Genomic DNA, 17,953 nt, shown 5'->3' with positions numbered 1-17,953 from the left:
CTGGAAATAGTCCTTCTATTCAGAGTGTCCAAGAAGATGTACAAAATTCATCTGTACGTCCTATCGATATTGCTAGTTATGTACAGACAGCTATGCAAGATCAGCAAAAAATTATGTTAGAACAACTCACAGCACATATATCATCCGTGTTGCGAACTCAGTTAGAGTCTATACAGCTAAATCCCCAAGCTTCAACTTGGCAGCAAAACGCCAACACTAGAATTCCAGATCGGCCAGTTGAGAGCTCAAGCGTTAGCAGTCCAATTAACGGCTTAAGGCGCATTAGTGTAGAGTCGAACATAGCTCCAGGGAAAGTGGGAAACATAATCCAAAATTGGCGTGTTCGGTTTGAAGGAACTAAGGATAATTTGTCGGCTAGTGAATTTATTTATAGGGTACAATCCCTGACAGCACAAACTCTTCGTAGCGATTTTCAAATCATTTGCGACCATTTGCACTTGCTTTTAGCAGGTAAAGCGTCCGATTAGTTTTGGCATTTCCATCGCAAACACCCTCACTTTACTTGGGAAAGTACGATCATACGGATAGTGATGTTGATATATGGAGAAAGATTGCAAAGCGTCGCCAAGGCGATTCTGAGCCGTTCGATGTTTATCAAATAGGCATTGAAGATCTGACTAATAGGCTCCTACGCTCTATATCCGAATCAGAATTAGTACAGCTTTTAATTGATAATTCGAAAAATTCACTGAGGCATGAGTTATTGCATTTGCGAATTTGTACTCTTGATGTTTTACAAAAATAAGTAAAGAAGCATGAACATTTCTATTGAGAGCTTCGGAACTCGTCAAATAAAACTCCTTTTAATTATCGTCGTAATGTATCTGAACTTTACGAAGATGAAGATCAGGAGCCAGAAGCAACCATATCTGGTATTGTGCGCAATAAAATTGTATGCTGGAATTGTGACAAACTTGGTCACCGATATGACGATTGTTTTGAAGTACGCAGAGTATTTTGCTACGGCTGCGGTACCAAAGAAGTATATAAGCCGCGGTGTGCAAAGTGTAATCCTTCGGAAAACCGGACAAAGGATGCGCAAACCTCCACCAAGTAAGCGCATCCAAATCCTTGAACATAGATAGCTCTACTCAAACGGAAAATGATTTTTACTCATCTCCTAAGTCGAGCGTATCACCACCTAAATTAGTATTAAATAAGTATTTACCATTTCATGAAAGATTGAAGAATTATATGGAAGTAAGAAATAGAATTTTTGGAGATTCACAAGTTTCCTCATTAATAAGAAAACCCAAGTGCTCTACAATCCGCTTGAGACAATTTTGGAAACATGTTTTGAACACACGTAAGCGATTAGTTTCATCCGTGTTTTTCAATTCTGATAGTAGATTGTATGCCGAAATTCAGATTGAAGGTACTTTTCATAAAGCATTGTTAGATTCAGGGGCATCTATTAGTTGTATCGGCAATGAATTGGCTAAAAACTTGCAGTCTAATCCTAAGACTCGCTCTTGCTCCGGCCACGTCAAAACAGCTGATGGAAACTCTTGTAAAGTAATGGGTATTTTTACTTCCACAATAACATATCGAAATATTTCTAAACCTGTCGAATTCTTTCTTATACCCGCATTGAAACAGACTGTATATCTAGGTATGGATTTTTGGTCAAGTTTTGGACTAGTAGACCAGATTTTGAATCCAAAAGTATCCGAGCTAGATGTTGGAGATTCAGATAATGACGTAGATCTTCCAAAATTACATGTCCTTTCTTCGGAGCAGCAACAGCGATTAGCGGCAGCGATTAAATGTTTTCCGTCTTTCGAACTTGAGGGATTGGGTAGAACTAGTGTCATTTCACATACGATTGACGTTGGGGATACCAAGCCTATTAAGCAAAGACATTGGCCAGTGTCACCGGCACGAGAGAAGCTAATGTTCGCTGAAATAGATAATATGCTAGCTTTAGATGTTATCGAACCATCTAACAGCGCATGGAGCAGCAATTGTGTAATAGTGGAGAAGAATAACAAAATACGGTTATGCTTAGATTCGCGAGAAGTAAATAAGTACACTCGGAAAGATGCATATCCATTACCCCATATTGATGGTATACTCAGTCGCTTGCCCCCTGCTTGTTTTATTACCGGACTAGACATGAAGCATGCGTTTTGGCAGATACCTTTAGAAGAACAGTCACGCCAATACACTGCTTTCACTATACCGAACAGACGCTTGTATCAATTCAAAGTGATGCCATTCGGTTTAACAAACGCACCGCAAACTATGTGCAGGTTAATGGATCACGTGGTTCCACTTCACCTTAGAAATCGAGTTTTTGTCTATCTAGATGACTTGCTTATACTCTCGGATGTTTTTGACTCGCACTTGCTTTTACTGCAGGAAGTTGCTCTTTGTCTTCGCAAGGCCAACATAACTATAAATGTGGAGAAGTCAAAATTCTGTATGAAAGAGATAAAATATCTGGGGTATATAATTAGAAATGGACAAATTAAAACTGATCCTTTAAAAATTCAAGCCATCAACGACTTTCCTGTTCCAGTTACGGTCAAGCAAATTAGGCGTTTCCTAGGATTGACGGGTTGGTATCGTCGATTTGTTGAGAACTACGCTACCGTGACCTTCCCGTTGACAGAGTGCCTTAAGAAAAAGAAATCTAAGCTTGAATGGACTGATGAGGTAAACGAGGCATTTATTGAATTAAAGAAACGATTGACATCCGCTCCAATTTTGATTACTCCAAACTTTTCTAAGCGATTTATATTGCTTTGTGACGCAAGTTCATATGGTCTTGGATGTTTGTTGTCACAAGAAAACGAACAAGGTGTAGAATTGCCTATTGCATTTATGTCGGTAAAACTAACTAAGGCTCAAAGGAATTATTCCGTCACAGAATTGGAATGTTTAGCCGTCATAAAGGGTAGAAAGAAATTTCGTCCATATATAGAAGGCCAGGACTTTTTAGTTGTAACTGATCATGCATCATTGCAATGGCTAATGCGCCAAAAAGACTTGTCAGGTCGTTTAGCACGATGGGCTATTCAATTGCAGGGTTTTGTATTTAAAATTGAGCACAGAAGAGGAACTTTGAATGTTGTCGCGGACACCCTGTCCAGACAAAGCGAACCGTCGATCGAGGAGTTTGCTCAAACAGGACCTATCATTGATCTATCTTCTGAGCATTTTCGTAAACCAGACTACCTTGATTTAATCGATCGCGTAAAGCAGAATCAAGCTCGATTGCCTGATCTCAAGATCTCTGAGGGCTTCGTTTACAAGCGTACAGAAATGGCGACGGGTGACGCAGATCAGGAGGCGAGATCATGGAAGTTATGGGTGCCTTCAGAAATTGTTCAAGATGTCTTGCAGCAGGCTCATGATTCTCCAAGTGCTTCGCACTGTGGCATGGGGAAAACTGTTGAAAAGTTAAAGCGATACTTATTTTGGCCACGAATGGTAGCTCAAACTCGTGAATACATTCGAAATTGTTCCATTTGTAAACAAACTAAGAGTCCAAATGTTGTTTTAAAACCACCGATGGGTAAACCAGTTATTTCTGACAGACCATTTCAGCGATTGTATATAGATTTGTTAGGACCATATCCTCGATCTAAAGCTGGAAATATGGGATTATTGATAGTTGTCGATCACGCAACAAAGTTTCATTTTCTTTGCCCATTGAAACGGTTTACGTCACCAAAAATCTGTGATTTCCTGGAGAACTCTATATTTTTCACCTTTGGGGTACCTGAATCAGTGTTGACCGATAATGGCTCGCAATTTCGATCAGGATACTTCGAAGCCTTTTTGACTCGATTCTCTGTTAAGCATATATGCACGGCCGTATATTCACCGCAAGCGAATGCGAGCGAACGGTTGAACAGATCTGTTTTAGCAGCAATACGGGCTTATATTGGAACCGATCATACTGGATGGGATCAGAAATTGAGTGAAATAAATGGTGCGATTCGATCTAGTTTGCACAGTACTACGGGTTATTCACCATACTTTTTAACTTTTGGCCAAAACATGATATTAAATGGAAAAGATTATGAACTTCTAAGAAAATTGAATTTGCTAAGTGATGACACTAGATTGAGTTATCCGGATGCATTGCAATTGGCTAGAAGAGATGCAAAGACAAATATTGCAAATGCTCACGAAGCCAATGCTCGAGTCTACAATTTGCGCAGCAGGAATATTCAACTAACACCAGGTCAATGTGTATTTGCTCGAAAGTTTTCGCAAAGTAACGCAAGCAAAAAGTTTAGCCATAAGCTCGATCTTGTTTTCGCCAAAGCTAAAGTTATGCGCAGAGTAAGCCCTACTTACTATGAGCTTGAGAATGAACAAGGCAAGAAAATTGGAGTTTATCATTTGAAAGATATCCAGACAAGGTAGCAAACTGTCCTTTAGTCAGATTTTGCCACTTCGTAAGCTTCAATGGCATTATCTGTACTCTGTAGTGGACAGATTACTACCCCGAAACCAATTTCATGTATTTTTATAAATAAATTTATTTGTTCGCAAAAATGTGCAAAGAGACCATTGTCACTTAAGCTGACTCTAGCGCGCAGCTTCAGACACCGTTACTTTGTCTCTCTCTCTCATCACGTTGACTCTAGCGCGCAGCTTAAGACACCGTTACTTTTTCTCTCTCTCATTACGTTCTCTTGCATTCACTCATTCAGCATTGGAACGATACCGCTGAAAGCTCTTCGCTATGACCAAATGCAAGGTGTAAGCAAACGATTTTAATCAGAGCAATGTTCTTTTCTTTTCTACCGCCAATGAGACAAGTGCAGTTTAGTAATTCAAAGTGTCTAAATTATAAAGTGCGTTTACACATGTGACATGTGCTCATATATATATATAAAAGAAAAAGATAAAATATATATATATATATAAAAACTGTACCAGAAATAATCCAAGAATTTAGCAACACGCTCGCTAGATTCCGCAGCGTTGTTTGATCGTTCTTTTGTGTTTACTCTTTTTTTGGAGTGAATCTGATTTACCAGGTTGATATTTCTATTTTTTAATTATTAGTTAATAATTTATAAGCTAATGCTGGTGTTATTTTTCTTAGTGGGAAAACAGCATTATAGTGTCGACGGCAAGTGCTTCGCGCGCTTGGCGCTATCTACATATATATATATTTTATATATATATCAACTTAGCCGTTGACCGCTGCCTAGCTGTATATTGCTACAATTCATCAAGCGTGCAGACTGTACCTGAAAAATTTGATGACGTGGAGAGGTTATTTGTCCCACTGAGAGACCCAGTACCTCATAGCTGTAGGTTTGTAGGTCTCAACAAGTATTACAGTGCTCTCTCTCTCTCTTATCTTCCCTCTCTCACTATGACATGTGGATTTGCATTGGGCAATGCTATTTTCGGTTTTCGTTTTCTTTGATTTTGCCTAATCGTAAAGTGCATTGAACTTGGTCATGCACCTGCACATAAAACATATGGTTTTATAATTACTATTCTAAATAATAATCTTCTAGTTATAATTTTATTTTTGTGAAACTATGTAATCTAATTTACTTAACGTAACGTAACGCTTCACTACTACAATCCACCACCTTTAATTAAAAAAAAAAAAAAAAAAAAAAAAATAATAATAATTTTTAAACATTTAAAACCAGTTAAAACATTTTAGACATTTTAAGTCATTTAAAAATAGCAACAACAACGCATCAGTTCTTGGTACCAACGGACTCAGCGATGGAATTAAGTGTGAGTAATTAACACTAAATTATTCTAATATTATTATTTTTGCTGAATAATTCCAATTATTATTATTTTTCCTGAATTATTATAAAATTATTATTTTTTTTGTCTGAATTATTATATTATTTTTTTTTATTTTTTTCTGAATTATCATAATATTATTATTTTTTTTTAATTATTATCATTATTACTATACTATTATTATCCCTTAAAATTATTTTGTAATTTAATCTGATTCAAATTGAACCTGCAATGAAATTAAGTGAATTTATGGAATGCTAGAAAATTATCTGAAGTGTTACTTTAACGAAATGAAACTTATATTAATATGAAATACCTTTTTTTGTTGCTTTTGTTAAGTAATATCAATTATTTTAAAAGAACAATGATGTTCTAATAAACTTGTAGATCGTCATGAGTACGTCATAATGAAAGAATATCAAGTGTAATTATTAAGGGGCAATTTCAATTTTTAGCTCAACAATTGCCAAAGGTAGGGAGGGTATAGAGAGCACATGAACAACAACAACATGTTCATATAAAATTATGGTTGATTATTTTGCATATCCGCACATCGGGAATAGTTTTCTTAGCAGAGCTAAATAATTTCTCTCTTTTTCTTTTTTGTTTTTGTATTACTTTAGAGTATCCATATCTCGTGCACTTACACTTTATTTATGTAGTGTCGTAAGGGTATTATTGGAAATAGGGATAGGAACACCCCGACCCCATCCGGCGAGCCATCCTCAGAGCGTAGCATAGTGCACACCCCCGATTCTCTATATCCAAAGGAAGTTGCAGTTAAAAGCGCAACAGTTCCGTTACTGCTTACAAACCTTAGGGTTACTGTCCGCTAACATAAAAGTCACCCAACATAGGGAAACATTACACGCCGACGTCGCTACCAACTACGCCAGCGCCGCTGCCGGAAGTTCACAGCTAGCTCAGGTTAGCCTTAAGCATTGTAAAAACAGTTCAATTTTAAATCTCGAATAAAGAAGTTCAAATTCAAACAAAAACAAAATTAACGTATATCTACTTGATAAAGGAGATATACAATCTAGGGTTTATGTTCTTTTATATGTAGATGATTTAGTAATATCTACTAAAAATTTATCAGTCATGAATGATTTTAAAAATTATTTAATGAACATGTTTAGAATGACTGATTTAAAAGAAATTAAATTTTTCTTAGGAATTAAAGTGGATAGAAATGATAGTCAAATTAGCTTAAGTCAAAGTGCTTATATTATATCCAATAAAAATTGTCCATTTCCTAGCAAATTAAATCATATAGCCTTGAGTTGTGATGACAAATGTGATGCTCCTTGTCGAAATTTAATAGGTTGTCTTATGTGCATAATGTTATGTACAAGACCTGAGTAAACCTTTTAAGTCGTTATTGTGAAAAAAAAAACAGTGAACTATGGCAATGTCTTAAAAGAGTTTTAAGATACTTAAAAGGTTCAGTTGATTTAAAACTAACATTTCAGAAAACAGAAATTTGATGAGATTCTGACTGGTTATGTTGACTACGATTGGGGTGGAAGTGAATCAGATAGGAGAAGTACAACAGGTTATTTGTTTAAAATGTATGATTCCAATGTAATATGTTGGAACACAAGGAAGCAGAACTCTGTGGCTGCTTCGTCAACTGAAGCTGGATACATGGCATTATTCGAGACAGTTCGAGAAGCCATTTAGTTAAAATCATTATTAGCTATTCTAAAACTTAATTTAACAAAACCCATTAAATTATATATATGAAGATAACCAAGATGCAACCTTGGTAGTATTGATAATAATCCCTCATGTCATAAGCGTTCTAAACATATTGATATAAAATATCATTTTACGAGAGAACAAGTTGAAAAGAATCTAATTGACCTTTTATATATCCCAACAGATAAACAAATCGCAGATGTATTAACAAAAACGCTACCAACACCTATGTTTACTAAATTCCGAAATCAAATGGGCTTGATGGAATAAAGCTCAAAGCACAAAATGGATCTCATGAAAAGACTGGAATATTAAGTTATTTTAATTTTTTTTTTGTATTTTATTTTTGAATATACAACTCTTAAAATTTATTGATTTTGTTTTCTTGAAATAGTCTAATTGGGTTTTTTATGGGTTTATCCAATTCTTGCAGCAAATGCTGGACTATAATTGTATACCCCATAATAGCCTGCTATTATGACTTAATTAATGTATATATATATATATATAATTCATAATGTAAAATATGCTTGCTTGTCCTAATTTTGAGGGGGTGTGCTGAATATCACTGATATCGATGCTTAATCGATATCACGTTTAGGACAAAATTAGTACATTCTTATTTTATCACATTCGGTGTTAGGAGATGGTCACTCTGGCTTTACCTACTTCTTCTTCCTTGCTGCGACCGCCGAACTGTGTAGACGTCTAAATATTGTTTTTCTTTACAAGTGATAAAAAAACATTAAAGCAGTGCAACGAAACGAACTAATAAAACAAGAAATAATTATACAAACAACAGCATAATTGTGTTACGAATTTAATAAACAATCTATGGATATTATAACGCCTGGAATTGCTTTGAACTGATTGGATTAAACTTGAGAAACCTTGTGACCTACCCCAACACATTTTAAGTTGACGCTTTCTTCACACATACATTTAAAAATTAATTTTTCTAAATAAATGTTGTTCAATTATTTTTTTAAAGTCAATGAGCTGTGCGAATCGGGCGAAAAAACATTTGATTAGTTCATACAGTCAGCTTGGCGTATGATAACAACGAATGAATACGCCAAATTTATTTTTCTTGGCGAGGAAGAAATCGAAAAATAACATAATGTATTTCGAGGTATGAAAATGTACACAGCACATTCGAAGTATTATTTATTTAAATATATGCAATTAAATAAACAAATTATTTTTTACAGCTGCTTACAATAGAAACTTTTCATTGGATGAATCGGATTTTTGATCGCGCCACACAAAAATATTTTCAATATGCACAGCATCGCATTAACAAGGGGGAGAAGGCAGACGACAAAAAAATTAAAATTTGTTAAGATGCTTAAAAGTAACTTATTATGAATTTTTTGTTAATTCATTTTTATTCTTAGTTTTAAAGTTATAAACTGTGTCGCTCCACCAATTGCAGTCGAATAAGAACCAGACCAGGCGTTGTTATAAACTTATTCAATGTCAAAATCGGGTTAGGAATCTTTTAAGTTGAATCATGTGTTGTTGTACACAGCGTGTAGTTGTTTTAATCTGCAATATAATTTCTTTGTTCAGAATATTTCACTTAAATAAACTAGGCTTATCAAATTTGGACCGCCCAGTCGGATCCGACTTACAAGTGTCGGAAAACGCGCGGTCACTCACAATAGTGTGCCCACGTTACATTAAATACTAAACAATTAATACCGATAATACTAAAATACCTAATCTCCTAGTGGCGGGACTTCAGCTGGGCCGGATTGCCAAATAAGTGGTATAAATTGGAAAATTACATATATCGAGCAGAAAATTGGCATATTTATTGAATATACACTAAATATTTAAGCAATTTTTTGATTCAGCTTGACCACGCCTACCCCGACTGCCCATATAACACAATATGACGTATACGTGATTTAAATTATGTTTTTTTTTGTTTTTTGTTTTTTTGTATGGCTTGAATAATAGGAACAATTGGAACTATATTAATCTGTTAAATTTATGTTATTATATTGAAAATGTAAGATGCACACAGGCATTAAAAACTTAAATATATATATATTTTATATAAATAAAAATTCGTTCTCTACATCTAATTCAAACGAAAATGGATTTATCTCATTTGATTTCGAATCATCTGAGTCATCCGATATGTTATCAAGACTATAGTCATTTGGGCAAGACTTAGTATTATTATGGGGTGCTTCAAAGAGATCAATTACATCTTGCGGAAGGGGTTGTTTCTTATTTCGAGCTGCCCTTTTCCTAATACACATGCTAGAGATAAGTGGATCTGATGAGTCCATAGATCTCTTGAACATATCCATCATATTTATTTCGCGATTCTGACGCATTTTCCCCAAGACAGCCTACGGGCACTACTGATGCAGCTATTATTTGGGATCCATGTATTAAAATTTTCTGTAGAGGTAGTGACATTGGATACCATGGGTAATGCAACATATAATCGTATGGTCTTATTTGAAAAAGTTTGAAATTTTTGAGCATCGATTGCAAATTCGCAGTAAATAGCTATTAGAATAGTATGCAGATTGTCAATTAACTCTAAGTTGAGATCTAAAATTGATGCGAATAGTTTTGTATTAGAAAAAGCTTTTCTGGCTGTATTGCCATCGTTCGTGTTTCCACTCCCATTCTGTTTCGGCTTGCTACATGCAATCCCTGTTACCGCCAAAAAAGCACTGACTTCATATGTTCATAAGTTGAAGATCGATAAACGCATCGAGTAACGAGTACGAGTACGAGTATCGCATAAAAGAAGACAATCGGCAACAAAAGGTCAGCGCAAAACGAAGTTTTTTAAGCGAAAGTTCGAAAAAGAACTTTGAGTTTGAATAAAGTAATTAATTAATAGAAGTTCAGTGTTTTTTCTTGCTCTAAATAATCGTTAAGCCATATTGCCAGCCGCCGACTACAACAATCTTAAAAAGCTTCGAACTTCAGCCAATTCTTGGAAACGAAGCGTCGTCAAATACACATACACACAAGTTTTTTTCCCGCTCAGTAACCGGTACGCAAGCGTGCGTAATAAGCGAGACGGCGGTGAAATTGTGTGCATATTTGATAGACTTGGAGAAGGAAGAAAGAAAGCGCTCTTCAACTTGAAGTATTGACTACTCCGCCACCGGTGCGTATCCTAGTCAAAGCTACGCAATAAGAGAGGCAGTTGCAAAAAATACAAGCGTAGACGCCGAAGACGCCATTTTGGAAGCGTCTAGAAGCAAATATGACGCCATGCGGTATGTGCAAAAAAGAAGCCGATGCTAATAAGAACAACAGTAAATGGGTACAGTGCGACCATTGCGAAAGTTGGTTTCACTTTACTTGTGCGGGTGTGGACGACAGTGTGAAATATCAAAACTTGAGTTGCGCAAACTGTGACAAAAACGCGGCGATACGCACATGGTGCATGCTCCTGTCGGACGAGTGATGCGTTCACCACCACAGCAATATATTTCTACAGAAACACTCGCAAGTCAGGCTGAGGAAGCTAGCTGTTCAATCAAAAAGGATCGGATGCAGAGTGGCGCTAGCCGAGAAGGCCACGACGTCGACCCGCGCACGGTGCAAGCTCCGCAGATGACTACTGAGACACAACAATTTTTCTGTGGCGCAGCAGCAGCAAATGCTCGCCATTATGGAAGAAAAAAGAATAGCTAAGGAAAAATATATTGAGCAGAAGTACCAACTACTGGCGCGGATGAATTCAGCAGAGCTACCATTCATCAATGGAGTGACGCGCACACCCGGTACAGCTACAAACAGCCTCTCTAGCTCCCAGGTAGCTGCAACAAATGCTATACCAAAGGATTTGCCAATATCCAACGGCGACCCAGAGGAATGACCGATATTCAGTAGCACCTTTGACCACAGTACTGCAGTGGCAGGCTTCACGGATACCGAAAATATGCTGCGTCTACAAAAATGCTTAAAAGGCAAGGCACGTGAGCTCGTTAGAGACAAGTTTCTCATACATAGTATGGTCCCAGAGGTTATGAGTACACTAAAAATGTTTTTCGGCAGACCTGAGCATATATTGGATAGACTGGTGGATAAGGCTCGCAAGTTCCAGCCTTCTAAGGACAAGTTGGAAGCTTTAATTGAGTTTGCATTAGCGGTTCGCCACATTTGCGCTACAATAGAGGCATGCAAACTAGATGCTCACTTAAGCAACCCTATACTGGCAAAAGAATTGATTGACAAACTACCGACTCAGCACAAACTCAACTGGGCTATGCGTATCCAATCAACATCTATACCCATTATAAGGGAACTGAGTGACTGGCTATACCGCATAGCAGAGGCAGCATCAACTGTAGTACATTCACCAGGATTTAAAACAAGCTCAGTCAATGCACATATGGAAATTGCACCTGCAAGCGTGAATCCGAGAAAACAAGAAGTCGCAAACACTGAGCGGTCAGGCACAAAGCAAGGACTCTACAAAGCAACATACGACATTCAGCTGCATCGCATGTGAATCAACAGAGCACTTTGTAGCTCAGTACGTTGCATTTAAACGTTCAAACGTAAAGGATTGATGGGAGACGATAAAATCCAAAAGAGCTTGTTACATGTGCTTGAAAAATCATCACAAGCGATGATTTTCGAAGAAACATTGTGGCATAGATGGTTGTACGCAACGGCATCATCCATTACTCCACAACAAGGACACATCTGTTTCGTATCCAGCGAAAAATCAAGCCATTATGGGCACGCACCAAGCCGATAACACATCTGATCAGTTCTTCCGTATCGTACCTGTGCACCTCCACGCCGCTGGTAAGAAGATTCAATCGTTTGCTTTCCTGGACGAAGGATCGTCGGTAACTCTGATTGACGAGGCAACATTCGAGATGCTGGGCATTAAAGGAGTACCGACGCCACTATCCTTACAGTGGACCGGCGAAACGACTCGCGAAGAGAGATCTGGGCCTGCGTCAATGCAAATATCAGCATTAAATAGCAACAAGCAATATTGGCTAAACAACGTACATACCGTTCGGAATATTGCTCTACCAAAGCAAAGTATCAACGCCAGGGTACTCGGAAAACGGTATCATTACTTAAAGACGTTGCCGTTGCACTCATATAACGATGCTCTGCCAACCATACTCATTTGTTTGGATAACTGGAAGATTGCCGTTCCACGCAAGATACGCGAGGGTCAGCAGAGCGACCCAATCGCGTCAAAATGCTTGCTACACGGGAGGAGCTTTGTTACAATGCATCATTGCGAGTGCGGGTGGCAGGAGCTACATGACGTTGTAAAAGAGAGTTTTAGCTTGGACTCAGTCAAGGCACACCAATTACAATCTAGCGACGACCAAAGAGCTATAGAGATTCTCGACAAGGCCCGCGTTAAGGTGGACGACCGGTTTGAAGTTGGACTTCTATGGCGTAACAACATAGTGCTGCCAGAAAGCTACTTAACTGCTGTTAATCGAATCAACTGCCTGAAGAAGAAAATCACCAGGAAACCGGAATTGTATAACAAGATTGATACACAGATTCAAAACTTGCTACAGAAAGGGTACGCTAGACAACTCACAGCAGCTGAGATTGACTCGAAATGCAAAAGGGTCTGGTATTTACCAATCTTCATAGCTCTAAATCCAAATAAGCCAGGCAAAATTAGGCTCGTATGGGACGCAGCAGCAAAGTCACACGGCGCCTCATTAAATGACTTCTTGTTGACCGGCCCTGATCTTCTGAAGCCATTGGTTGAAGTGCTGCTATCACCGAATAAATGTTCGACCCGAAGACATGCATGCTCAACGTTTTCTCTGGTACGAGAAGGACACAAATCAGTTAAAAGCTTACGTTATGCAAGCGATGACATTTAGTATAAGCTGTGCGCCTTGTATTGCACACTACGTACGCAACAAGAATGCTGAGCCCTACAAGAAACAGTACCCACGAGCCTATGAAGCAATAAAAGAATCCCACTATGTCGACGACTATATCGATAGTACCAATAGTGAACAGGAGGCCGTCAAAATTACAACGCAAGCTCGCACGATTCATAAAGCTGGCGGCTTTCAGATTCGCAATTGGGTCTCGAACTCAGCTAAAGTGCTACAACAGCTCGGCGACGCTAACATGGCAAGCCCAAATTTTGTACAGTTTGGAGCCACCGAGAAGGTCTTAGGTATGTATTGGGAGCCCACTACTGATGTCTTTAAGTACGTTCTCAGGTTTGCACGCTTACGACGAGATGTAATCACCAAGGATCAAGTTCCAACCAAACGTGAAGCCTTACAGGTTTTAATGTCAATCTTCGACCCACTTGGACTGATGTGCTGCTATACCGTCGGTCTCAAAATCCTTCTACAGCGCGTGTGGCGAGACAAAGTTGCGTGGGATCAAGAGCTACCGGACTCGCTAGTCGAAGACTGGCTACGTTGGAAGCGCCTACTACCACAAGTGCAGATAGCCGAAATTCCAAGGTGCTATTCAGAAAACATGATGAAGACAACCCGAGTGGGGCTACACACGTTCGTCGACGCCAGCGAATTCGCTTATGCAGCAGCAAGTTACCTACGTATTTGCTACGACGACTTTAACGATTGTATTCTTGCAGCGGCCAAAAGCAAAGTCGCCCCTCTCAAGCCAGTTTCCATACCACGTATGGAATTACAAGCAGCAGTCCTCGGTGTACGCTTGGCCAACAAGGTCCGTAGCACTCGAAGACTTAAAATTGACAGTGTCACGTACTGGAGTGACTCAAAAACGGTTCTCCAATGGTTGAAGATGGATCCGAGATCGTTCCAGCAATTTGTAATGCATTGAGTCGGAGAAATCCTGGAGAGATGGAGATGGGTACAAACGAAGCTAAACGTGGCTGATGCAGCGACCAAAGTCAATAGTTCGATTACATGGGAAAGCTAGTTGAATGGACCTGACTTCTTACGTCTACCCGATTATCATTGACCAGTTTCCGAACCCGGATGGCAGAACACGTCAACATCGGAGCTACGAAAGCACCTTCATATCACCCGATGTGTTCCAAGCGTGAGCGTAAACGTCGAATACTTTTCGCAGTGGCGCCGGCTGTACAGTCGCAACGTTCTTACTGTACCTGGATCGCTTGCGTACCTGACTACGAACTTGGTACAAAAAGCAAAAAATGTACTATACCAGCAAGCACAAGCCTCTGCATACTTAAACGAAATCGAGTCATTGGCAGCTGGCGTACCAATTTTAAAGCGAAGCTGTCTTCACGGTCTTAACGCATACATCAATACGGATGGAATTCTATGCGTACACGGAAGGCTGGACTCTATAAACGGTAAAGATGCCATCATACTGCCACGAGGGAACTACATAACCGTCTTACTCGTGAAGCACTACCATGAGAGGCAGCATCACTTGAGTCACGAAACAACGATCAACGAAATAAAGGGAGCATACTATATACCTCGCCTACGCGTATTGTACAAGCTAGTGCGACAAAGCTGCCAAATGTGCAAAATCGTCAACGCTATACCCGAAGCACCACGGACGGCCATGTCCCGGCAGCACGATTGGCTAGCTATTCCAAGCCATTCACGTATACAGGCCTAGACTACTTTGGACCAGTACTAGTGAACGTTGGACGGCGCAAGGAGAAAAGAGCAAAAGAGCATCAGAGAAGGCCGTGAGAGAGGAAATAGTTAAACTTGACTTCAACAAGATCGTTATAAAGTATGATGGCATAAAATGGAGATTCAATCCGCCAGGAGCGCCGCATATGGGCGGTGCGTGGGAACGTTTGGTCCGTAGTACTAATTCAGTACTAAAAGGCATATGCCCATCATACTCATTCAACGACGAAAGTCTCCGTGCCGCTCTAATGGAAGTAGAATATATCATCAACTCACGACCGCTGACTTTCGTGAGCCTGGATACGGCGGATGATGTCGCCCCCACCCCAAACCATCTACTGCTTGGCGCGTCAGACGGCTACAAGCCCGTTTGTAAAAATTATCTGGACATACGGCAGAAGTGGCACCAAACGCAACTGTTCGCTGACAAATTTTGGCAACGTTGGATAAAAGAGTACACGCCCATACTCACCAGACGCGTTAAATGGTTCGAACCGTGTAAACCGATTGCGGTCGGAAGCATCGTCATCATCGTGGACAAAAACTTACCAAGAAACCTATGGCTCAGAGGTCGTGTCATTGGAACGATAATGGCCAAGGACGGTCAAGTGAGACGAGCTACAGTTCAAACTGCTAGTGGAGTGCTTGAACGGCCAGCAACTAAGCATTGCAAAAATTACTGGATGTCGGCAGATGTCGGCATGGATTTTGTTAAACAACCATAGATGTTATTTACGAAGGGGGGGGATGTTACCGCCAAAAAGCACTGATTTCATAAGTTTAAGATCGATAAACGTATCGAGTAACGAGTAACGAGTACGAGTATCGCATAAAAGAAGACAATCGGCAACAAAAGGCCAGCGCAAAACGGTTTTTTAACGCTTCGAAAAAGAACTTTGAGTTTGAATAAAGTAATTAATTAATAGAAGTTCTGTTTTTTCTTGCTCTAAAAAATCGTTAGGCCATATTGCCAGCCGCCGACTACAACAATCCCATTTCTTGCCGCATTCTCTTTTAAACATATTTTTTTTAGAAATCATACTAAGTTTGTCACTTTCGCTTCTTGCTTGCCATTTTTTGAACTACATTTTATATATTTTGAGGACTAACTCAAAAACACGTATTACACGCGTAATGGACTTATTCCATACTGAAGGTATCCAGGCTTCGGCTTAAAAGAATTTTGGGCCTGCATCACAGATTGGACATAATTGGCAGGAGTTTGTGTCTGTTAAAACGTTTAAAACTTTCCGGCCTATAAGTGTCATGTACAACTCATACGAGACAGTGATTTTCTTTCCTCTAAAATCGTTAACACACAAGGAATTACATTTGTAATTTGTCTGTCCAAATCGTTTTTTTCTGCAAGGATGTGATCTTTTGTTTCTTTAGCGAATTCAATTTTTAGAGGGCGACAAAATCTTACAGATTGCGGAGTTCTATTCCAAAAAATTGTTCCTGCTTCATCTATAAGCTTCAGGGGTATGACGGAAGTAACAAACAAAGACTGATATAAAGTGTCTATTTCGTTACTTTCTAATCTTTTTTTGTACATACTTTGTCCAGATGATCCATCAAATCCGTAACTCGCAAAAAATTTAACACTTGGCACACTTTCTAAATTTACGAATACTTCCTCCTGTAACAATAAACTTTAGCAACTGTTTCTGTCGCTGTTATATTCACAGGTCTCAATATTAACTTAGCATCTTGAACTTTGTGGTAATTGGGGTATATGTCGCAATTATGCAGTTTGCTTATATGACGAATTTCATTAAACAATCTCTTGGTTAATGAATTTTCTAGCAAAAATTCCAAAGCATCATTTATTGTGAGAGGTATTGGTTCTACTGTGCGAAGCTTTCTTTTAGCTTCGACTGCCTGTCTTTCTGATGTATTACAATTCTGAAGTACAAATGCAATATTATTTTCATTTGATTTCCTTGCTGATATTGTGGCTGCATGAATAAAAAATTTGGTTTTTTTTTTTAATTTGGTCATTTTTAATTGCTAGTAGTAGTAGTAGCAAGTTTTCTTTCCTTCATCATAAGTTAGTTTTGGTCTTCCCCTTTTTAAATTTTGCATCTCCGCGTGCTTTTCCAAAACAATTTGTAATGATTTTGATAGCCACTTTGAATGCTTTTCTCTGAATGTTCGCACTTACGGCTGCACTTTTGCAGATTCGACTTAATATAAATTTCAAATCTTTTTTTTTCTTCTCAAATTCACTTCTTTTTCGTCGGTCAATGCACATTCATTTATTTGGCCAAATATCCATTCAGTAAGCGCGGTAGACCGCTGTCGATCCATACGTCCAGCAAAGTTGCAAAGTTGCATGACAGAACTCAAGCACATTTAGATAATTAAGCCATCGGAAAAGCCGCAAACCGGATTGTTATTATATGTTTATGAATAGGTTAAACTTTTTTTGGACATACATTACACATCGCAGAAATACGCAGAAGACTTTTTCTCTACAGAAGACGAACACTTTGGTTAGATTTATTCTAATTGGACAACACAAAACAATACATACACATCTTTTCATACAACTCAATTTACATACCTCGGTCTTCAAAATTCCTTTTTAATATAACCAATTTGCTTATCGTGTGGAATTGCCAGCGCACAAAGTCGACAAAAGTTTCCCGCCAATTTTGTCACAAAAGTCAGCTGTTTAATCGGCTGACTTTGGAGCTCGATATAAAATGCCAGGTAGCATTTTTAGCAAAAATATTTATTGATTTTTTCTACAGAGGGAATCTAGTATATATATGTTAAATAAAAATGTAGACTTGCTTCAATTAAATTTTCGACTTTATGCCTCTTATTTGGCAATCCGGACCAGTGTTCAGCGGTACAGTTATCCTATCTATACTTTAATCCGT

Source organism: Drosophila busckii, chromosome 2R, assembly GCF_011750605.1.
Source record: "Drosophila busckii strain San Diego stock center, stock number 13000-0081.31 chromosome 2R, ASM1175060v1, whole genome shotgun sequence".
NCBI lineage: Eukaryota > Metazoa > Arthropoda > Insecta > Diptera > Drosophilidae > Drosophila > Drosophila busckii.
Note: the sequence above shows the minus strand (reverse complement) of the source record.